This window comes from Hetaerina americana, unplaced genomic scaffold, assembly GCF_022747635.1.
Source record: "Hetaerina americana unplaced genomic scaffold, ioHetAmer1.1.p SCAF_1, whole genome shotgun sequence".
Taxonomy (NCBI): Eukaryota; Metazoa; Arthropoda; class Insecta; order Odonata; family Calopterygidae; genus Hetaerina; species Hetaerina americana.
Genome location: NW_027286069.1, coordinates 29866301 through 29890906, shown reverse-complemented (window position 1 = coordinate 29890906; position 24606 = coordinate 29866301). Strand labels below are relative to the sequence as shown.

The window sequence follows — 24606 nt, the reverse complement described above, 5'->3', positions numbered from 1 at the left end:
TTTATGCATGTAAAGGGAAGAGAGGAAAATCTTTTTAAAATGAAATAAAAATTAACCGGAGTCTCGAGGGTAGGGAGAGAGGTCTGCGAGGAGGGGAGCTGATGGGGAGAGTGAAATCGTGAAGGGAAAATGGAGGGCGGGTGGGGCAGGGAGAAAGGTGAAGGGAAAGGAGAAAGGGAGTCGGGAGGAGGGCTGCGAGGGGGTGGCGTAAAAAAACAGAAGGTGGAAGGGGTGCGGGGGTGGGTAGGGTTAGGAGGGAGAGGGGGGGGAGAGAGAGATGGGACGGATGGTATTTTGGGAGAGTAGGCGGGGGAGGGTAGGGGTTTTCGAGAGGGAGTGATGGTGGGTGTGTGTGTGTGAGAGTACCCTGTACTCAATACAACGCCCAACACCTCTCTTTCTCTCTCTCCCTCTCCTCCCTCCATCCCTCCCGCCCACCCACACCTCTTCGCAAGCCCCCTCTTAAGCTTCCTCCCTTCCTCAATCTCTTCCCCTCCACCACCACCCCCCACCACCAACCGCAACCCCCCGACCCATTCCCCCTATTCCTTCCCCGTCCATTCCTCCCCAAACCCCATTCCCCTCTCCCTCCGCCGCCTTCCTCCCTCATTCCCCCCCTCTTTCTCTTCCTCCTCCACCCAGCGGATTCTCCGCCACTCCACATCCTCTACCCCCACCCTCCGCCCCACGACCATCCCCATCTATCTGGGTCAGATCAATACTCTCTCGGCGCTCTCACCTTTTAGGCGCAGAGGTCGCCGTGTACGTAATCGATATATCGAACGGAGCGACAAGAGAGTCGGTGAGAAAAAGAGGGAGAAACCTATTGCAGTCACGGCGTTCCGTGATGTTCACTCGAGTCATTTCTCCTTGTCAGGAAGACTTAATTTTAAATTTAATTTTTTTTAAATTTCAATATCATTTCCCTCTCTTCCCTCACTCGAGGAGTTTTATTTTCTTTTGCACATTTATATATAATATCGACATCATTATTAGCCTGAGGGGTAGTTAGGGATTCTCCACCCCCCCCGTTTTATTTAAAATGCTTCGGGAAGAATAAGGGGACATGGAGGGGGGGTGATGAGGTTAAGGAGGGTCGAATTCTTGCCGAGTCAGTGGGATTAGGGGTTGGGAGAGGAAAAGGGTGGGAGAGAGTGAGAGAGGGAAAGAGAGGAGAAGTAGGGGATTATATTGCCTCAGGGCTCTCATATGAACTTTGAGAGCCTTACGTAAGGACGTTGGGTTATTGACAAATAGGGAGACGGCGTCGCGTATTTGGACGGGCGATTTCCGCCTGCCCCGGCGTGTCACGCGAGGAAGTTGTTTTTTTTTGGGGGGGAGATCCCTGAAAGGGATATCAATGCCGAATCCAGTTGAGGTCGTTAAGATTACGATAAAATTCAATAGGAATTCGGATTATCGCGTGGAGTGATCGTTGGCGGCCTGCGTGGCAGTCAATTTTTCCGCGCAGGATATCTTTGAAAACGAAAACTTCAGTTAATAAAGTCTTCTTGTCTTCTGCGTATTTGTTGTCTCGGAAGTTCCGTGGAAAGTTTTATTTTCTCTACAGAGCATATCCCTTCCGCGTTCTCCTCCTCTAATTACTTCAATTACTCCCTCGGTGAAGCGTTTTTAATATCAAATTTTTTTCTGGAGCTAGTTAGAGAGATTTTGACAATGCAGGGACGTTTCGTTTTCTTCCGCTGGAGGATTTTTTTAGAATTTTACGGTGAATCTGTTTGCTCTTGATACCACCATGCAGAATGGCATGTTATGTACCGCTGCGAGTAAACAGCGCAGATATGTTTTCGCTTTTTATCGTTGTAATTCTTACGATAACTCGCGGCGTTGCTAACCGGTGGGGACCGTGCGAATATTTGCGGTATTCCTCTCGTTTTCTTCCAAATCGGAAATTCTCCGCACCTTTTGGACTTGGATAATTGCTTTATCTAGAAGATGGGGAGAAATCCATTAATAGAGCGGCCGATCTGTGTGTCTTTTATCCCCAATCAAAGAGAACCGATGGATCTCCTAAAAATCCTCCGTTGACCTTCTGCGAAGGAATATATGGATCGGAAGGAAACTCCACACACGGACGGTCGCGGAAGTCGATTTCCCGGGAGAGAGAGGGAATTGCCATTGGTCTTCAGCTCGCATCCTTAATTAGTTTGGCATGCAGTGGGACAGTCAGGGGTTTGAGGCTAGGAGGATTAAACTGCCGACGGAAATTGCCCAGTTTTTTTGCTCTCATCCGAAAGGTCCCGAAGAATGGCGACGGATAAATGAAGTGTCTCATCATCCCGTGCGGAAAATGAGATATTTTCTCCCGGCGTTCATTCAGTAGCTTACGATATTGCCGTCTCCGAATGACGTTTCTTCTGCCCCAAAGAATCATAGTTCAGTGGTTTCGTATTGCATAGAAGGAGCAGACTCTTGACTCCTCCGGCCACACAATATCTACGTGTTTAGGTCCATTAAATCTTTCGAAAAGATTTTTTCCCATATTTCATGCTAGGGATACTTTCACATTTATTTCACGCTAAGTATTTCTGAAACCAGAATTTGTTTCAGTGTTGCATCAAATCAGAATCTGACGGGAGGGTTATGGACCGTTTCTGACGGAGAACTCGGTACATTGCCTTCATGCAAATTGTAGCCCAGCTGACTTCCTCCCTGGCAGTCTAGTGCAAAAACGAAGGGCTACCAAAATATTTTTTTAAATGTCAAAATGAAGAGGGAATGCAACATGGAAGTTCTGGACACAATGATGGCGGTTTCGTTTTTATGTGCAAACCTTTGAGGAGTTTTTAAGTGTCATGTCATGTCTCTGCATAAAGTTTGTGCCGTTGAAAGAAAAAGTGAACATGTTACGACTCCGTCATCATCTCCTTTTGAAATTGCTCCCCCTTTCCCAAGAGCTTGCACCGGGATTAAATTTAAAAGATTGGAAAATTTGGTTGTCACTTTTCAAAGCATGGAATAATTCCTATACTCCAATTTACAAAATATCCTGTGATCCCCCGCAAAGAGTGGTAGTGTGTGTTCAGGACACCAGCCTTGAAAATTATCTCTTGGGGAAAGAACGCTATTCAAAGCGTTCAAAGGGAAGGAACGTATTCGCTTTGAAATTTCACGCTCAATGTCGCTTATTTCATCTTATCATTTCTTTCGATTAATTTTTGAACTTAATTATTACATCGGTAGGTACTTCGAGTAAAATTTATCTGAATTGTTGATCGTTTTTATTGGACAATCCTGGAAGTATTCTAAACGTGCCATACCCACTTACGTTTACTTTACATCCGTTGCTAAACAAATTTCATGTTTATGACCGTTAAGCAGTAATTACGAGGGTATGCGGAAACGGAATTTCAAAGCTTCAATTTTGTCAAAGCGGAAAGGGGGTTGCGTGTGTAACGTCTCTATCTCTACCCTTCCCCTTCCAAACCCGACTCTTCGGTAACTGCTTCGGGTTCAAAGCCCGTTCCTTTCCTCCAGCGACAGTCGACCTACTGCGCGCAATGTTTGAATTTGCGCATTGCATTGCAATGTTAATTGAATCCCGAAATATTGTTGACTCTGATGACATAGTAACTGAAATGAGCGGCATCTCACTTCCCGTGCACATGCCTCACATATAGTGTCATATGCTCATTGGGACTAGATGTAAAACGGCGCACACTCTATGGTAGTGAGATTCGGTCAGTGTTGTTCCGGTCCTTATTCCACACGTGTTTCGATGCCTTAAGACGTCGTCGATGTAAACTCATTAACGAAAAAGATACTGTCAATATATGCACCAGATCAGTAACCGTCTCGCCTCGAAGTTTCCTTTATTTTAGGGTTGATATGAGCTATAGGATATCCCAAAATACATCGTCATATCGATGTACCAGATTAGTGGCCGCATTGCCACGATATCCCCTTCGGCATGAGATAACGAGCATCCCAAATTTGCATCGCCATATCGGACATGGCCCAGTCGACTAGGCAGTTGATGAGGAACCGTTCTTCGAGACCCCATTCAACTTGCCAAGGACAAATTTTCGAGGCAGCGCCTGGGATTCGGGGGTACTAACCGGAGGTCGATTGGAGGGCGGCTTGTCCCACCCGCACTTCCAGTCCCTTCTCCCCTCTCCCGCTCCCGAGACCATGCTGATGTTCCCATTCCCGCCCAGTTTTTCCGCTCCTCCGCCGATTGTTTACAAATATGATCCCGCAAAATGTTCGCGTCGTCTACTCGTCGGTCTTTGTAAGCGTTTCACAGATGTCGTTTGTGTATGCCAGGATCAGGATAAAAGTAAACGGACCACATGATTCATAGGTCCTTCGAAAGGGGTGTGATCCTTATCACAGCACGAAGTGTCATGAAGTTGACCGAAAGTAACTTAAAATACCACAGTGCTGTTTTTCGTCCGTGCATCGCTATCCTCATAAATTTACATTTGCTTTGACCGTTACTCTTCCGAGTCACGCGATGCGAATTATATTAAAAGTAACTGCACTTTCTGTGTGTAAGGGTTGCCGATGAGAAGTAAGATATTCTTCATGCCTCACATAAATTTAGAATTGTTATCGAAAGTATGCGGATCTTGGTGACTAATGAGTAACTTAAATATCTGCAACTACATCAACACAATATCCAGAAATCAACCGTAAGGTACGCTAAGAGCTGTTAGGACACGAGCCATGTATAAATATGAGCATATACATAAATATATACTTGTTCATATGCACAAACACACGTACACATACAGAGAAATACGAAGCTGCACACGTACAAGAATGCATGCCAGATAGAGGTATTTCAAGGGAGAAGAGGCGTCCATTGTTGTCAAATGTCACACCTGGTGGCTTTTGACTCGAGGTGCTCGATGTTTATGGCGAAATATGTCAGCGATGGAATGCATTTCGGCTAAAAGATTCTGCACAATATTTCCAGGTTGATTATGCTGGTGGAGCGTTCGCCGCCGAACTTGAAGGTAATCTTTTCGATAACCAACTTCAATCATGGAAATTGTGTTGATTAGGAAGAGATGTTCTTTTTATCGGATTCATCGCGTGAAATTATCTCATCCGTGGAAGTACATACAATCATTATACGTTCAGAGGTATTTTAAATAGTCGACGCAATGCTCGTTAGTTATAAGAAAATTCCAATGTCAAGATGGTTTGGTGTACACAACATGTTCATCAGTTTTCCTCAAAAGAGCTGCAACGTTTGTGCTTTTACTCAAACTAGTCGCGAGTATCGAAATAAAATTCTGTAGGGTGTTGATTAAGAAAACAATCCCATGATTTGTTTATTTTTAATTCCCCAACCAATTATCTGATTTAAATTAAATGTTTGACTCATATGATTTGCCAAAACATTCCTAAAGCAGTCTTATATTTTCCCACACATCATTTAAATCTGGGTAGTTTCTTACTTCTGTGATAGTATTTTTAGGACGAATAATATCACAAATAATTTCATTATTTCTCTTAGGCCTGGCACATTAAACAGAAGTATTATATGTTTTTCATCGACATTCAATGCATTCATTCATAGATGGTTTAAAAAAAGTTGGATGTTTAATTAGCCATAGCTTGATAATAAAATGTCGCGAGGCATGCTGTTTATATTTTTTCGCTGTTGGAGGGCGTAGAGGATGACTTGACATGACCTGAGACGAATGAATAAAATTCGAAGGTTATCACCAGCACGACCTTCGACCCGCCGTCCAACTCCAAAATATCGAATACTAACAGTGAACCGTCTTTCCATGAATAGTGCTTGCAATACGGACCCAACCCCAAGAATAGTACCTCCCCCACATCAAAGGAACACGCCGTTGGGGGAAGTCAGGTGAGAAGACGTGTCCACATTCAGGATGAACCAACCCTTTTTGGGGGTTGACTGACGAGAGTAACAGAGTCGCTTTTCGCCAACAATTCGCCCACCCTCCCATTAAACATACTTCAGCGAATTTCGATTTGGAGCGTTTTGGTGCAACAGCACTGCTCCTCACCTCACCTGTTTCGGACACAGTTCTGGAACGATTTCTGAAAGAAATATTAAAGCGCGGAGCGGCCGCAGTGACTTTGGTTCATGCACTTTGGCTTGGACAATAATAAGAACCTGTCTGTATACACCATCGTGGTTTAGTTCACGTGACGGTCGACAGCGTGACATTGAAATTCTTTGATAGATCGTCATTTCAAGACAAAAGGATGGCTGGAACAAAAATAATGTATAGCACTCTTCCTCACTTAGAATTCCGCAATGGAGTGACGTCAAATTGTGCATAGGAAAACCTTAAGGGTATTTTGATAACACTCGGGCCCCTACGATGTGTCTCCGCTCTTAAGCCGACGTCCAACTTACGGAAAATCTCAATGCTATCCATCTGGTCCATAGCGTGAGACACGCAAGTTGTGGCGAAAACACGGTGTAATCTCTTTAGGTGAGCTTAGTGAGGCTCGATCGCTAATGTATATCGACGGGAAAACACGTCCGCCGCTAGTCATCCACATTTCTTCCTCATCTACATCTACGTCTACATGCTACCCTGCAAGCCACCGATGGAGTTTGCGGAAGGGAGTGATTCGACAACAGGCATGCAAAATCAAAAATTAAGTTTTCTTTTCAGTATGCCAATCAATATGTTCAATAGTTTAAATAGTGGAGATTTTCAACTAAATGTTCACTCATTACTGTATCTAAGTGAGAAATACGAATTCCTCTACGCATATGGAAATAGACTTCCTATTTCGACTCTCCCCGCGAATGGTGTCTACAATTTTCCAAGATCTCTCGATTTCATCATCCTTGAATCGGATATAACCCCTGGGGGTGTGCTAATCCAAACGGGCCCTTTTGGAGTATAGGGGGACTCTAGATTGCCCACGTGTGTTTATGTGTGTGTATTTACATATTAGGGTAGGGGGCCAGTTCCTTTCCTTGTGCCGGTTGTGGTTTCCCAGGAAGACCTGGTACCCGAAAAATAACATAGCTTGGGTGTAGCTGAGGGTGCCCAGAGAGGCTTTTCCGGGAATCGAATCCGGGCCCTCCGGTCAGTAGCCCAACGCTCTTACCCTAGACTACCACGACCCACATACTAGTGGGTCGCGGTAGGTGTATATATGATATGTATATAAACATATAGATGTATATACATATATATACACACACGCACATAAATATGTGTATATATATATATATATATATATATATATATATATATATATATATATATATATATATATATATATATATATATATATATATATATACACACATTCATATATATATATTTATATATAAACGTATACATACACATGCATACTTGCGTGCATATATATATATATATATATATATATATATATATATATATATATATATATATATATATTTGGTTAAATAATCTCTGTATTTTTTGTTTACTCCCCTCGGGTATTGAGTGATAATTGTGTTTCCTCGATAGCTAAATTGGTCTAACATTTGCCCGGAAGTTCGAAGGTCCTTGGTTCAAGTTCCGGTCAAGGAAAACTTTTCCGCTTGTGATCCGCACCCTTCTACCTTTCTCACCATACTTCTGTGTCTTTTATGCATGTTTCCATTACTTTTATGTACATGTACACGCACACTCACATGTATATGTGTGAGTATATATTTAAGTACTTCCTCCCCCCCTCCTTTCCCTGCGCAAGTTCATCCTTATTAGGACTTCATCGACTCGATTAAGGGAGGCACTTCGTTCCTATCCCCACAATCCGGCACGTTGGCTGGCGAGTCGTTCGAAAACGAAGCCTCTCACCGCCAAACCAGACCCTTCACCGTCATGGCCTCTCGATTTCACCCTTTTTCCCTTGTCGTTCTCGTGATTTTTTGTTATGGATCTATTTTCTTTTCTTTTTTTCGCGCTTTGAGCATCACTAACGGATTTCTAGGAGTGATTCCGAGAGGATTGTCACCCCGTAGCATTTTTTGTCCCAATGAGATCCCGAAATCGGACCATAAACAATGATTTTTTCTGTTGTCAATTTCGAGGAATGGCACCAAATTGAGTTTGTAAAATTTTCTGAGACGGCTTGCTAAAAATGGAAATGTCTTCAACGCGATGGTAAAAGCGTAAAACATGGAAATTAGCAATAGTCATGAAATAAAAACTTGATCATTTTATTATTATTTTTTTTAACTTGAAGCTAGCTCACCGGAATATTTCTGGAAGTCAATTAATTTTCTCTTTTTATTTTTTAATGATTTATTATTTTGCATAATTGGTGTGTTATGTGCAAATAGAACCCGGCATGCCCATTAAATTCTGATATTATCTTGACTGGACCCCCGTACTCCGGTCGGGGCTCCACTGTGTTGCCTTCCCAGCCACCTAGGCTCCTAAGGCAGGGCGTCGTCTTCAGCGTAGTCATGGCGTACTGGCGATCCCCGCTACTGAAGCCTAGGCCTCTTCGTCGCTGGGAGGGCATCTTGACGATCCAGGCTCGCAATGGGGCGCTTGTAGCGGTCCCACGTTGAGACCTGGATTTCTCCAAGGCGTTGGATGGTGGCGACGTCTGACTCCGCAGCCTTCTCGAAGAATCTCCGAGACAACTCCGGAAGAAGGACGTTCAGGGGTTCCATGTTCCCGTCCTGGTGCATCTCTTCCACACGGGCGTAACGCCCATGTCCCAAGATGCACCGTAGAGCAGAGTTCTGCACCACTTGGATGAGAGCGAGGGTAGACTTCGGCACTCCTGACCATACCGGCGCTGCGTACGTGATGACAGGCAACACGCACGCTCGGTACAGTCGACGCTTCGTGTCCGAGCTCAGGACCCCCGGACGAATAATCGGCCGAAGCCGGTTAAGCGCCGCGAAGGCCTTCCCTCGGACACGTCGCGCTTGGGCTTTCCAAAGGAGTTTCCGGTCCATCAGCACTCCGAAGTAGAGAACCTCGGATTCCCACGGAAGGGTGACTCCATTCACCGACAGCTCCTCTTCATTCGACGCTCCTGTTCTGCCGGTATGGAAGACGATTGCCTTCGTTTTCCCGGCATTGACCGCAAACCGCCAGCGACGATACCACAAAAGTAGTTCGTCGACAACGATCTGCAGTCTCTCCACGGCGAGGGATTTTCGCCGGGAGCTGCACAGGAGCGCCGCGTCGTCTGCATACAGTGACAGGACCTCGTGCCTCCCATGACTCCTGGGAATGTCATGGCAGAAGATATTAAATTCTGAAATTCTCCCACCTTGCTGTCCAAATTAGGCGTCAAAATACCATATGTTGAGTAATTAGGAAATTTGATGTGGAAAATAATGGCACTATTATAGGACGTTATCGAAAAATTTGGGAGACTCGATATTTGAATAGATTCGTTTTAGTTATGTTTGTATTAGTTCAACGCAGGAATTGACATTGACACATTGACACATTGACAATATTCGACATTTTCCTCCGCCCAGTTCACCAGCCTCTATCGATGATGCCACTTGCCATACCTCGTGTTTGGATTGTGGCATAGGTCGAAGACGTTCAGAAGGCTTGGAGCATTGTTTCCATCGGCTCATTGAGTCAAATGCTTGAAGGACCCTGGAGCCATGCTGTCGAGCATCTTTTTCTCCCTTGCAAGCTTTACTTCCCATAGATAGCTTACTTCTCAGGTTGGCGCCGTGTTTTATTTCTCACACTAACTGCGGACACACTTGCGACCCTGCGATCTCAGTCCCCGCGCACGTTCATCGGGGACCACAGCATCCGCGTCCGCAGGTGGTAGCGAACCCACGACCGGCCGGATTCGCTCATCTCCCGGGCCAGATTATCGACCAGACCGACGCGACCGTCCCGGTCTCCTTCAAGTCGCTCGGAGGTCACTCAGGCACCGAAACATTTACGAAGGCGCAGTTCATAATTTAGATTCGTCGACGCCCTTCATATTTTTGTGAGGATGGGACCTTCATGTAATGTCCTTCTGCCCATGCAAACTATTTATCTCTCAGATCTCTTAAGCGGTTTTCGATGGGATTCAGAACCAGGATTCGATGCAGAAAAGGTAGCTTGAATTTTGCGTGACGGCAAAAGGGACTGCTTTCAGCGCTGCGATAAATTTCACGTAAATTCACCCTGGATTTTATCGAGCCATGCCATCGTGTTACCTTTACTCGGAATTTCAAATCGTTTGAAAATTGAACTGTTGTTGTCGCAAGTATATAATTCTACGAAATAATCAATTGAGAGTGCTTCACTAATGGTGGAGTTCGAAGTCGTATCCGAGTTTGCAATTGTTAAATATAGATATAAAAATGTGTTGTTATAAGAGATAAAGTTCATGTGAATTTAAATACGTCACGCCTATCGCTAGAATTAGTGGAACTCTAAAATTATGGCCTTCGTTCATTTTATGTGCATCTGTAGTTCACTGCGTGTGCACTTACCTTCCACATTTGTAAACTACTTGCGACAAAGTGACCATGAATATTAGCGTATGTTTCTTTCGATTCACTCAAAGTGGTCGATTTTACATGAAATTTCAATAAAAGTACCATGTCCTTTGTAACAGAAATTCGCAAATGCAATTCTTAGCCATCGGTGATATTTGCCATTCACAGTTAAGGTGTTCTGGTTTATCTAGGAAAAATTACCCTCAGTTTGGACGTTCTTGTTTATATGGAAAAAAAAATTACCCTGAAACCGAGATTTGACCTGTCGAGGACGCTCTTCCGTTCGGATTTTAATGCTTGTCTTTATTATTTCTCTTTAAATGTACCAAAGATGCTCTCAGAATTGAGTCATTTGCTGAATTTTCAGTGTAGTCCTTGCTTTCTCACTTTCGAGGATCGAAGTTTTTATTCTGTTGAGTTACAAATTTGATTATTGTGTCATCACAATTTTTGTGGTAGACCTGGAAAAACGGATAGTGACAGCAGACATTGTAACGTTTATTTTAGAGCGTTTTTCTTTGTTCAGACTGTACTTATTTGAGCTTAGGTCCTGCCATATCTATCTGGGTAAATAAGAGACAACAGTATAAGGGCTCTTTCGGATAAATTGTGAATGAGAACTTCAATGATGACAGGTAAAATTAAAATTTGATGTATAAGTGAGATGGGGTAATTCCCACATCATCATTTGTCGAGATTAATTAACATTTTAATTTATGATAAATTGAAATGCCTGATCAATTTTAAAAGAATACTACAATAACTTTTCTCTATGGAAATATTATCTAAATAGATTTTTTTTCAATTGTACGAATGCAATGGCGATTAAACTCGTGCATTTGAGCAATTCTTATAAAAACGGTGCCTAGATATCCTTGTGTTATTAAATCAAGATAATTTTCTCGAGTTGTTGATTATTGCCATCGGCGATTGAAAGTATTCTTCAGTTTTAAGTTATCCGAAAATACCCAGCAAGTTTTATCAATGAACATAGAGTGAAAAGTTGTCCATTGTTTTCCTCGGTATTTGTCTTTGCTAGTCTTTTCGAATCAAATTCCATGAAGTGCACATTTTTACAGTATGTGATGCGTTTTCTCTCGAAATATTTATGCAATGGCTTAGAGACAAACGCCAAACTCATCTATAATAGTTTGTCAATGTGCAGCCATCTCTGCGTGAGGTGATTGAAAAGCTCCACTAAATCTGTCGCTAGCTTGCAGCTTCTGCGTTCACAAAGAAACGATAACAGCCCAATAGTAGGTAATCTCAACAGCGTGTCCTGCGTACACAGCAGCCAATCCAATTTGCCCTCCGTCGAGCTCCCAAGAGTAACCCATGGTAATCGGGGAAGGTCTCGTGAGAGATTTTGAATTGACTCTTGCTCAATGCATAGCAGCAGAGCTGTGAGCAGAGAAGCTTTGGGAAATTCACTAAGACTCTTTCCAAACAAAAAGGGGTAAAGAGGACTATGGGAAAGGGCTTACGTTCTTGTTCGAAAAATTGACGTGCTAATTTTAAAGATACTGGAAGAATTCTATAATCCCGTGTAGTTATCCAAACATTAAATATTTCAACTTCCTAATTTTTATCAGGCGATGAGAATTGGATAAGCAATCAAGAGATATTATTATTTAAGTAACATGATGCACGGAATTCCTGCTCATTATTAGGCTTGGCGGGAAATTGGGAAGAAGAATTCGAACAGAGAGGAGAAACCTGGTGTCTAATTGAATCGCGGCAATTGAGGTTCCGCAGTGCATAATTCCTTACCGTCAGAACTTTATCCGAACTGAGCACTCGACTTGAAACTGGGCCACGTTGAATCCGAGTTCGGTCAGGAACATCAGTGAATAGTCTTGTCATTTCCTAGAATTGAATCCTGGATTTCAGCCTTCGAGGTCCCCATACTAATCACCACACTAATGAAACCTATCCTCCAAAGTCGTCACCGGGAGCAGAGGGGTTTGAAACACTAAATTAACTCAGTTATCTTTATGCCTGAGTATTTCAGCTTCTCTCCAAGAGTGCACGCCGAATATTTCCAAGGACTTGGGTAAAGGCAGACAATGAGAACAGTTTATGTGAGGCGATGTATTTTCCTTGAGGAAAGTGTGCCATTTAATAGGGTTGAGGGGTTGACGCAAGCCTGAGGTTGAAACTACCCTGTTTGTGCTCCAATCGATTATGCTGAGTGTTTCCAAATCGCACAACGTGAGGAAGAAGTATTGACCATTGAGCTGGCAGGCGAATTATTTTGGCAGGCACAAATCCAACGAGGTCGGTATCATCGGTACCCTATTAATTACGGTGATAACCTAAGTTTCGTTTTCATGATTCGATGTCGCTTGTTTTACAGCATATTCTCTTTCTTAGAATCTCGTATTTTATATTGGATGATTAGGCTTAAGCCTGCGTCTGGTTTTTCCTTGTTTTCCCCTTATTGCTGTAAGGCTTGCGAAGGTAGTTCAGAGTTTTTATAAAGCTCACCCTGAGCATTAATGCATCTAAAACTCGGCTTTGTGGCTGCGTAATTCTGCAGACATTTCTTAAACAAATGGATAGAAACCGTTATATTCTAGCAAAGGTTGCAGTGAGCTTGTGTAATTTTTGGCAAGTAACTCAAAAATCCATCTCCTACAGTTTCGTAAATCCTTTAACCAAAGATTGATTAACACATGCTTGTAAAGGAATGCAGCCGACCCGCCCAAAAATGCAAATAATATGCATTATAACCAGTCGATATCTAAAATACTACAATGTAATGAATGAATTGTCATTTAATTGGAAGTTAGGGAAAAATAGATTGCCACAGTTATCAATCAATCTTCGATTCGGGAGCCGATTGTTGATGTTTCAACTCCTTAGTCACAGTTAGACCGCCATACTTTCATTGCAGGTGATTCATATACATTATCATTAAAAATACCGTGCCTTCAGGATCAGCCGAAACCTTTTAGCTGTGATGTGCGTCATGGTCTGTGTGCATTGAATTTAAACTGGATGAGCAGTCTGCAAAGAGAAAATAGTTACTAAAGGGACGAACTAATTAATAGCGCTCTAGTGAGGTCCTGAGTGATCATTTTTTGTTGCACGAGTGGGTGAGGTGCGTCATTGAAAAATCGAACATGGTCGCACAATCTGTTTTAGTGTTCTAATGCCGAGAGCACTATAATATAATCAGATAGTTACTAAGAAGCCTTTAAAATTCGGCAAGTCTGGTGCATTCGATTATTTTGTTAGAGGTCTAAGCACTTTCCACTTGTGCGTTCCCTGTGACTTGTGGCATATTTACCTCAAAATACCGATGTACGAACTTGATATGTTGTACTATTAGTTTAAATTCTTCATGCATATGGAATTGTTCAACATTCTACAAATTTATACAGGGTTAAGGTCACATAACACCAAATATTCCTGTGCTATGGACTGTACCCGCTTCTGTACGCCTTAGTTTGGTACCCTTCCAGCGCCCGCTCCCATGTGGTGACGCAGCAAATGTTTCCGGCGTCAATCGCTATCTGCGCAGCCCGGCTTCGCGACGTAATGCCCGCCCGAAATCCTCCTCATCGCCCGTGAGCTGTCTCTTTCCGGGGCTCCCAAAGACACGATGTCTCCAGACCCTTTTAGGCCACCCAGTAGACCCCTCCTACATACCCCCAGGGAAATATCGTTTCTATGGATTGGTTCTCAAAAAGATTCCATACCTTTTTTTGATCAGGCTGTAAGTTATTGCGTTTCGTGTACTACAGGTTTCTTGCAGAACCCTATCAATAAATTCAGTTGCCTTGTACACTTTCTTCAATCCTGTGAACGAATAAGAACGATGTGAACCGATTACAGACATTCTTCAAGTTATAAGCGGTCCTAGTTATAGTCGGGAAGTGGATTTCTCTCACCACAGCTTAGAGCCGCGAGAGAGCGGAGGCGATTTAGATTGGAATCCAAACCTACTCCTGGCTCTTTGCTGTCGGCTAAAAAAAGATTGATTAAAATCGGTGCCTATTCCCAGGAGAAATTTAGGTTTGAGGAAGATCTAAGACTTTCGCCTCTCATTGTAAATATTGATGTTAATCATGGTTTTTAGAAGCAATAAAAATTTAGCGTCGGGCAATTTTAGGTGGGAGTGGAGTTGGATCCTGGCGTTATTTATATTTTGTGATAAATTTAGAGGGGAATGGAAAAAAAACAGGGGGAAGGTCAAACATTCCCCCAAATCATTGAAAGGTTATTACCGTTTATAGATATTTATCGTATATTTTTCGCTTGTTTAAATGAAATCGTTATGTGATCGGTCATTAGAGTCCGAATTCAGTCTTCGAAGTAGTGCCCAGGCCTTCTGGTTTCATTAATTTAAACTCCAAGGGGATGTATTAATAGCTTAATGAAAGCATGGTCTACATTCTGACATTCCTAAAGTCCAGAGCATACAGGTATACATACTCGTATACCTACACATTTGTATCAATGTATACGTATATACATGCATATTCAGTTGTGTGTGTATAAATATATGAAAAAAGTGAGTGGCCTTTTACGTGTTTTCTATTAATATTTTTGTATTCTATTGTGCCGTCCATATATATATATATATATATATATATATATATATATAAACGTTATTTGAGTATATAAACGTTATTGAGTATATATATATATATATATATATATATATATATATATATATATATATATATATATACGTTATTTGAGTGCTGACGATTTGGAGGAAATATTTCACGGGTCATGCTGCTCTAGTCGGAAGAACTTAATTCTGCGATTCGAAAAAGGAGTGATAAGGTAAATCTTAAGGAACACAGCAAACTCGTTTTAGTAAATAAATCTTCAAATCTTTTCAAAATAGTTTGATTTTCGTGGCACCATCCTTCGTGCTGTCCACCTCCAGAGTAGTATTTCACACTTAGATACCGTAGAGATGGATAGTATTCCGGTAGTGAACATTATCTATATTTTTGAAAATATGTTGCATTTTTTTGGAAAATAACAATTGAGCAAAACTTAATATTTGATATGTCATGCCTATCGTTAAACAACTCTACCACACGCCCTAGCGGTGGCTTGCTGGGTGCCATGCGGATGTAGAATAAGGAGAAGCACATCGAAAGACATACTAAGCTCGGGTCCCGGAGGTGAATGTGCCCTCCGTTGGAGGCTGTTTGTGCAGAAGAGTAGAAATATCTACTACGCAGCTCGTCCCCGTGAAGCGACGCCTCTGCTCGGAGCCATTTCCCAAAACCTCTCCCCCCACCCTCTGTTTTTCGTCCACCCGTCCCTTCCCTTAACCCCCTCCCACCAAACCCTTCGGCGTCCTCCATCTTGGCCACACCTCATCCCCTTCCCCGCGCCCCTTTCTCACTCTTCCGCCCACCTCCTCCGCCCCCCCTCCGATCCCCCCTCACACCGAGTCAATCTCTTGTCTTTCAACTTCCACCTCCCTTTCTGCGTTTCAGGGAAAGTGTTATTCAACCCCACTCATCTTTCCGATGAGAAAGGTCAAAAATGTTTTCTTTCGTATTGAATTTTTGGCGTGCTGAAGGCTAAGGAAGCTCCGTGTCCTTTAATTTTTAATCAACGCATTGTCCGAATCAACGTCGTTTTATCACATTATTGGTGTCATTGTTTTTAGCGTGCACGTCCCAATCCCATAGTCCATACTTTTGATTGCTAACCCAATTTTTATGGAATTTTCCAATTTAATCACGTTCCCAGATCCTCCTCGCAATTTTATGGGTGTGAAATTCTTAGATCTAGTACGCGTAATGCTTAAGGAAGGTCGGTAACTCCACCTCCGGCTTTGACGATTCCTTATTCGAACCAATTTTTTCTGCATTGCCCTATTCAGCGTAATTCCTTTTGAAAAATTTTATGTCATATCCTTAAGAATTTTTTAAAAGTTTTATCAACTTTTATGTATTCTTATTTACATAAAAATTGATTTTTATAGGATACTTAAGCCAAGAAAAATCCTTTCCGATTACTCTTCCTGGCGATGTAAAGCTCTTTCAGCCTACGGAACTTCCTCTGATATCTATTAAGACCTCCCCGTTTGCTTTTTTCATGCCGTGCTACTTCAAAAATCCCGGTTATTATGGGAGGGAATATGCGGTCTATTGAAAGGGCCCTACAGTTTCTAATGTTCCTCAATTTAATTTTCTTTTAATTTTTAGAGCTGGGGAGGAGAGATAATTGTAGGAGATTGCCAAACGAGGCAGGAAAGATAGATGCAGAGTACTTTGATTGGCAATGGTATATTGCTGACAGCGATAGAGGGGAGAATAGTATAAGGAGGTTGGACAGAATGAAAGGAGGAAGGAAGGATGTGGATTTGAAATGGGGCTTATTTTAGTGCTGGATGCGAGTTTTGCTTTGTTTGGAGAGATGAGGGAGTTGCCGCTGTACCCTTTGGTGCCTTGTGTCCATCCAAAACCTATCTTAGCCAGTAAATTACCAAAAATATATTTCCATCGCATGCTCAAATTGGGAGGAGCTTCTTCAGTATCCTCATATCCTCAGGGTTCCAGATGCGAGCAAAATAATAATAATTACTTAATAATTAATTTTGAACGCAAAAGCTCGGTTTCATGCCAATTAAATAGCTGTAGATAAAATAAATAAGTGATGCCTCTGCGTTTAGAAAGTCGGTTAATCCGTTTTAACGTTATCCATTAATCTCAGGAGTAATCTTGTCCCACGGAACGGAAACTGTCCATCGGAAAAGGTTTAGAATCGCCCTTTCAGTCCGTTCTATAGGAGCGATAAAATCATTAACATTTCTCTAAATAAGACCAACGCCCTCATGTTTGTCACCCACCTCCACACCATTAAATGAAGAAAAGAAGAGCTCCTCAAATATTACGTCACACACTGAGGACTAGGGGTTCCGGCAGTATGGCGAAAGCAAAGGGTTAGCGATGTCATTTGGGAAGCACCGGATCGTGCTCGATCAACGTGACAGAATCCGATCGATTGATTTACTTTCGCTCTCCAGCGCATATAACGGCACACAGTCAACCTTGCACGACAAAAGAGACGAGGCATAGTAGAGAGTAGAAAAGTAAGGGCCGTTTTCTTATAGTTAAATATAGGCGAGTCAGAACAAAGTTTTACTCTTTGCAGCGCCATCTATCATTTGTTTTTGAAGTCACTGAAGTTATTTTTTATTTCTGAAGCCGTCTGCCTGTCGGCGAATACAGATATCAATGTCCGTGAAAATCGTTTCTCCCGCCAGTTACAACGGCGTAATTGGGATATTGACAGGAAGTAGACTTAAGTATAGGGATAGCCATGAGGCGGTATTGGGTTTGGGTCAAAACTCTGAGACGAAGAATGATGTGGAAGAGGGAGGGTTGACAGGTTAGATGTGTGAGGAATTACATACTGACGGACCCGTGGGCACACGCGAGCAAGTACCTCGTCCTCCCGGATCACGGCGCACGGACAGGCGAGTTTGGGCGTCACGAGCGCGATCCAATATTTATAGGGGGACTCCAAAAATAGCATTCATTCCCGGTAATGACTCACTCCTGTCGGGGCAAAAGACACACGTAAACACTACGTGTGTACCCTTTGTGTTTGTGTGTGTATGGGTGAAATGTGTACTAGAGCTGTTCTCGGCGGGAAGCAGTCACGACACCGTGACAACTGTCGTCGTCGCCTAGAAACGTAAACGAGTGACCGTGGGTCATCGATCCTTTCCGAGACCGATCCGACCCCCTCACCCCACGAGAATGCTTCTTTTTCACACCCGCTCTCCCTCGCCCCTCCCCCCTCCTCGGTTGTTTCTGCTCGACTCGTCTCTTCTCCTTCGCCCCCCACCGCAAACACCCCTTTCCACTCCATCACCCTCCACCTCCCACGCGCCACCCTTCCTGGGGCCATCGTTTCCCACCCTCTTCTTCCCTCAACTCCTCCTCCTTTCTTCGTTGCCTTGAGCAGGGAAGCACCGCTACACCCACCCTTCCCTTTTATTCGTCGATGGGAACCGAAATATCCAAAGCACTCCACTATCTGCACAAGACTCTACGCTCGCTCTATTTATACCGGTAGTTTGGAGCCGCCGTTTGGCTATGAGCATGCTGCAGGCCTCCTCCTCCGACTCCACCCCTATTTCCTCATCCCTCCTCCCTCATTCCGCCTCCCGTCAACCCACCTTTGGCTCCCACCAAAACCCTCTCCTCCCCGCGCCCACCCTCTCCCTTTGCCTCCTAAGCGGGGGGGCCCAAAAGAAGGCGAACTTTCGTAATCAGGCGCCGCCGCGGGTTGCATTTGACCCGCGCCATCCTGCCGGTCGGACGCGAGACGGTGTCACCCGTCGCCGCGCCTTCACCTCCCCTGTGTGTCAGTGGAGGTGTCGGGAATGTTCTCCGTGGCTCGACGTGCCGATGGTGTGGGGATGGTACGCCTACGGTGTGACTGACTGCATCGCCGACCACGACCTCGCGTGGCAGGGCTGGTGTGGAACGGGAGGTCGATCGGACGGGAGGCGTCGTCCGCACGGCCGATCAAAGGCACCGATTCGATCGCTTTGATCCGTGTGAATGTCGTAACGATGCACATCCGCCGCCATGTTGAACGTGATCGAGGATTCCAATTGACTCGCTCCTTCCCCCTCGTCTTTTTCAGAGCGCTGTTTGAGATGATGATGCGTAGACGTGTAGAGTGGCGTCTGTGAGAATGAAAACTTATCATTTCAACTAGTTCGGCAGTCGTAATGTAACGGAACCCGCGCCCCCTGATATTGTCATCCCTGCTCAGCCGCAATTTTTAGGGATCTGGGAAATTGAGTGTAAAACGTTAATATTAAACTGTCATGGGGCCTACCAAGCCGTTTACCTGAGCATAGATTTAAATTAGATGTTACTCAATCATTATTTTTATGTTTTATCATTTTATAATTTAGCAGATCTCCCTGTAGTCATGATTTGATTTATAGTATGTCTCCCGAGTTATAGCTACTAGGAATGAAGTACAAATGCGAAACAAACTGCCGCGCTAAGCGTGGCGTTAGCGGATTTATTTAACTTCCCTTGTTTGCCTGATAAATAATACACTACAGCCGATACCTGTTCGTATTCACCGAGCGTACGTATTTCACTCGATATTCAAGTTGTTGTCATTAAGTACGGAGTCTTATCTAATGAGAAATAATATATATTAATGATATCGGGGTCTACAAGGTTCTTCCTAAAAATGAGTAGAATAAATTTGGGAAAAAGTGTATTGCAGGTCAAAGTACAGATTGCTAAAATTCTTCATGATAGCACACTGATGTATCGAAAACCAATGCCAGTGCCTCCGCCTATTGTGGTATGCTTCCCGTAAGGCATCAACAGGACCTTCGTTCGGGCACCTCCTTATGACCTCTTTGACAACCCAGAGGTCCAAAATGGTACTCAAAGGGATCATACTTGGGTCGTTCACAGATACCCATGTCTCGTCACCAGTAACCACCTTTTATAAAAAAAATTGGGTCATTTTAACCGAAGTCCAAGGGAAGATTGTCACAATCAGTCTTCTGACAACACCTTGGGGACCACCTTGGCACGCGTTTGCCATGGCTAAATCTTCTGTAAGAATGCAATGCACTGTGGTTTTTCGAGTATTGCATTCTTCTGCTAATATCCTGAAAATTGGGGGTCGGAACTGAACATGTATTTCACTTTTTGTACATTTTTATCACTTTGTATTGCTGATGGATGTCCTGGGCATTCCTCATCGTCAACCTCCTCGTTACCCTCCCGGAAAATCCTGTGTAATCAGGAAACCATCACTTGGGGCATTTCTCTATCTCCATAAGCATCCTGATAATGGTCTCCGAACCCAATTTTCAAAGCTTAATTCACAATTTTTTCGCATATCATTGCTCCATGGAAATTGGCATCGTGAATTCGTGACGTGACCGTCGAACAGGGGTCCAGTTTCGCAGCAATCCGCACACTGTAAATTCCCACAGTTAACTGACATGGATCGCGTTGCTTTCCCAAGATCTCTCATTACCTTTTTCATCACAAATTACTCCATTCCAGCCATCTGATTTGGTGGCAAAAAATCATTCTACTTATTTTCGGGACAGATCCTGTATGTCAATAGGGGCGAGGACAAGGCTTCAAGTTTTTCTTCCATGAATTGATGTTAATACACAATTGTCTTTGGCAGCAGTGATTTATATGTCTATAGAATTTAATACAACTGTAAGTTGCAAATACTCGTTTATAGATAAATTTATTACTTTTCAAGTTAAAATTACTCAATTTGCACGAGATACTCAAGTTTAATTCTCACCGCAAAAAAATATTTAAATTGCTCATTGATCGTTTAAATAATCCGGAGAAAACAATAAAAATTGATTCCCGAAAGACCGGATTGCAAAAAAAATCATTTCCCTTCTTAAAATATCTCGCTCACAACAAAAAACAATTTGGTAAATACCAAAACTTATCCCGGACGTTCATTATTTTCGTATTCCTTATCTGAAGGTTTCATGAAACAAGTTGCGAATTTTGCGCGGGTAAATGTCCTATGGCTGGTGTCCCAACACTCCTTGTCGCACGCCCTTGCAGCCGCACGAAGGGTATTTTATATATGTAGAATTGTTTGCGTGCCAACTAGTTCGACGTGTCTTTTTTGACGAGAGAGAGAGTTGAGAAGAGGAGGGGAGAAATAGCCATAAATATAACCGCGTGACAAACTGAATGGATATTTGGAACGTGAGAGTAACCAGAGAGTGATACTGCAGATGGTATTGCGGCGAGGCAAGGAATAAACACTAAAAAATCGTTGCTTTAAAAAAACATCAGTGCGCAGTCAGAACTTGTTCGTTATCAACAGCCACGTGCCCGCGTTTCTTGAACTGCTTCGTAATGAAGAGTAAGGAGTGAAGTCTTGACGTGTGAAACACTCTCCAGCTAACCTAAAGCCAGCGATTTCCAATCCCAAATGACGTTCATGTTATCCTATGGTGGTTTTCTTGCGTGGACAGTTTACAGTAGGAAACCAATACCGACAGTAAGTTCCACCATTTTCACAGATTACGTGTCCCTTGTAGAGCGTCGGGATGGTCTCGCGATTTTTTTCAGCTTGTGCCGATTAAGTCAATATTCGCGTGACATGAAACGTCTCACATTGAAATTCGGTCTACGATCAAAAAAATTGATCCCATGCGCGCGGGACTGAAAGGTCGTCTTTTTCCCTTTCATCTGTGGGGACCCGTTTTTCGGTTTATACAAAAGCTTAGAGGAAAGAACGTCCGCGGAAGGCTTACCTTCTCCGAGAGGGAGAACTTTTCCGCCAGCCCGCCTAAGAGGAGCGGAGCCGGCCTTCAAAGGCGAATCAAATCACGAATCTTCGCCCGCACCAGATTCCGTCGTCTCTTTTTGTGGCGCGGGTCTCATTACATGGTTTTGGACAACACTCGGCGTCGACTCAGATGGGACGGACGCATGGGAGATACTTTCGGTCCTAAATATAGGCTATAGCCTCATTATTTATGTCGCAAAGTGTTGATGCTACTATTGGCCGCCTAAATCGCATTGCAATCGTGTTCAGATGCCACCCAAAGGAATTGCGTAGTGGTCAGTGCTTGGACGGGTGGCCGATTCTTTCCGCGATCACCTTTCCGTCCAGACGCCAGACATCCTTCCTCTAGGGATGGAACGTTTAAGGCTTAGCTGTTGTCAATTCTTTAAGCGAGGAGTATCCTTGTGCATCACTACCCTGTGCGTGGAAGGCGGAGAATAGTGTGAAACTTCAGCATTTCTTTGATATCTTAGTGCTCTACATTTTTACTGTGCGCTTGGTGACACGAGTACGCGCGGAATAAGCGGCTATTCAAGGTACATACGTTTTTAAAATTGAATTCACCACTCACAACAAATTAGGACTATATTTCTATGAGATAGAGTATTTTATTTTGCACTTGATATTATTTATTTGTCCCTCAGAGCAACATATTTTTGCAATTGGGGTTATGGAAAGTAATATGGTTAATTGTTTAATACTTGATTATTTGATAATTCCGTTCAAAAGCATAATTTTGAGTGAAAAATGGCATTTTATCTTTAATGACGGCCATTCCATCATTTCTCTATTACGCCGGTGGAGTTTAGGACATTTTAGACTATGTACGTCAGTCTCAAGATAATGATTGGTCATCTCATTCCTAAAATTGTTTCGTGTGACCTGTTCGAACTAAGACCTCTTCCTATGTGCCATTGAAATGAATTATTTAATTCCTCTTCTTTATGGGAAGCTCACGTGTGATATTGAATGGATACAGCAGATTATCTTGCCTAGAATATTTTGCTGGGTTTAAAAGAGATGTTGTTTCCACATCAATTTTTCTAGCAAAGTTGTAGTTCATAATATTCCATGACTAAGTAGCTTAGCATTACAGGTAGTAAGTCACTTGCTTTCACCAAGTTTCTAACCTCTGGTCAGGTTTGGAGTCTTGAAAATAGAAAGATCTCTACTTATTATAAGGGAGGAGAAAAGTAGGTAACCTTATTTAAAAAAAATTAATTGAACCAGGAAGATGTACGGTAAGGGATATTTTGGCGGACTTTGGCAAAACCCTTCTCACGCGTGTGAACACTAACATTTGTGCTGCAATATTGGTCGCTCTCATTATCCGTAAATATTGTAAATCATCATAACAACGCAGAGGAAATGACGCGATTCGATACTATACGTATCACAAAACCATATCTAACTCAACTCCCAATGTCCCATTTGGATCTGGTCGAAATAGGTTTGGATGCCGCAGAAACATTCCATTCATATGCTGGGACGCCACGAGAATCTCCGTGATCTTATTACTGGAAATAGCCACAAGTTTTGTTCGGAGCCATCTCATTATAGGGCTTGCCGCTAGCTTTGCAGCATTCCGTGAATCATGCGCCCGCCGCCTGCTTACACAGCGGGAGAGTTGAGGTCGGAGGGAGGATAATACTGTCGCTTTTGCAGCAACTCCGTTGGGGACGCCAGCCCGAAGAAATCGTTATCGCTCTCGTGGCTCTGGGAATTACGCATAAAAAAGAAACGATACCTGTCGAGTTCACTCGATGGTATCGCTCGTTCGTTCACCAGTCGAGCGCGAAAGTTTCCTTCCCGCCCGGAACGCTAAGCCGTGCATGTCCATCGTTTCCAGTGGTGATATCATGTCTGCCTGAAAACCGACTGCGAATTATGGGCGGTTGACTTGGATTTCGAGCTGAACAAACTGCCAGTTTCGAAAACGGAAGTATTGTTTATTGTTCACGCGGGCTGGAATGCGTAGCAAGGGTGCATGTCTGACTATTTCAGTCGTGCTCATCGGTTCATCAACACCTCAAGACAACAGCATTTGCTTGCGAGCTTACTTTAAGCAATTCATGCTATTGATACAATTTTTAATAGTTTTTCTCTGGGTGTAATTTTGTGTTGAAGTTGCATTAGAATTTATCGCCTAATTTGACGAATTCCCTCCCAATGTTTTCTGATGCTTATATTTCTACACGGTCGTTGATCTCCTTTGTATTTCCGATCCCTCACTTTACTTATTTAATTTCTTCTGATCTTGGAGTTGGTTCTAATGTCGCCATTTGAGTCTTTGGTGGAACTGAAAGGTCTATTATCCTTAAGGAAATAAGAGGTGTATTTTATTAAAGATCAGCATACAATTTCATTTTAGCGTTTTTGTGTAGGCACTCGGGAACTGTTAACTGCGGGTGCGTAGGAAAATGTGCATTTCCAACGGGCGCCATTGACGAGATAGGTGCGCCCTAGAAAACGTCTTTATCGAGGACGAGCGATCCTTGGTCAGTGTTCTGCATTCAGCGACCAATCACAAGGGGCGAATTTGTCATTTTAATGGGCTCTCCAGACCACAGAATTATCTGCGTCCGAGGTGGCAATCCGGGCTACGTATCGATGCCCCAGTTCAGTTGGCAATTGTGGCGGTACGCGGCGACCTCAGGCTATGGGATGAATTTCGCCTCCACCATCGCGTATATCTTGTATTTCTCGATGTTCAATCGTATGTAGTACACACATACACACATGCACACACAAATCTGTGAACTAGTGTATGAATATTGCATTTAGCAATCAATTTGTGTGGATATTTGTACTCTGGAATATAATGCTGGGATCGTATCTAAATTAAATTGAACATGGCTAAGATGGTAGGC

General features: G+C 43.2%; 1 protein-coding gene across 2 annotated transcripts in view; it reads left to right on the top strand.

Annotated features, from left to right (window-relative positions):
- Window positions 1-24606, top strand: part of Tob (Transducer of ERBB2) — a 119912-nt gene that overhangs the window by 39880 nt on the left and 55426 nt on the right. The window contains exon 1 of one of the 2 annotated variants that reach the window (XM_071587558.1): window positions 22079-22272. The exons of the other annotated variant lie outside the window; for it this stretch is intronic. The gene's annotated coding sequence lies outside the window, so the exon portion shown is untranslated. Of the gene's footprint in view, window positions 1-22078; window positions 22273-24606 lie in introns of those variants that run through there. 2 annotated transcript variants of the gene reach the window in all.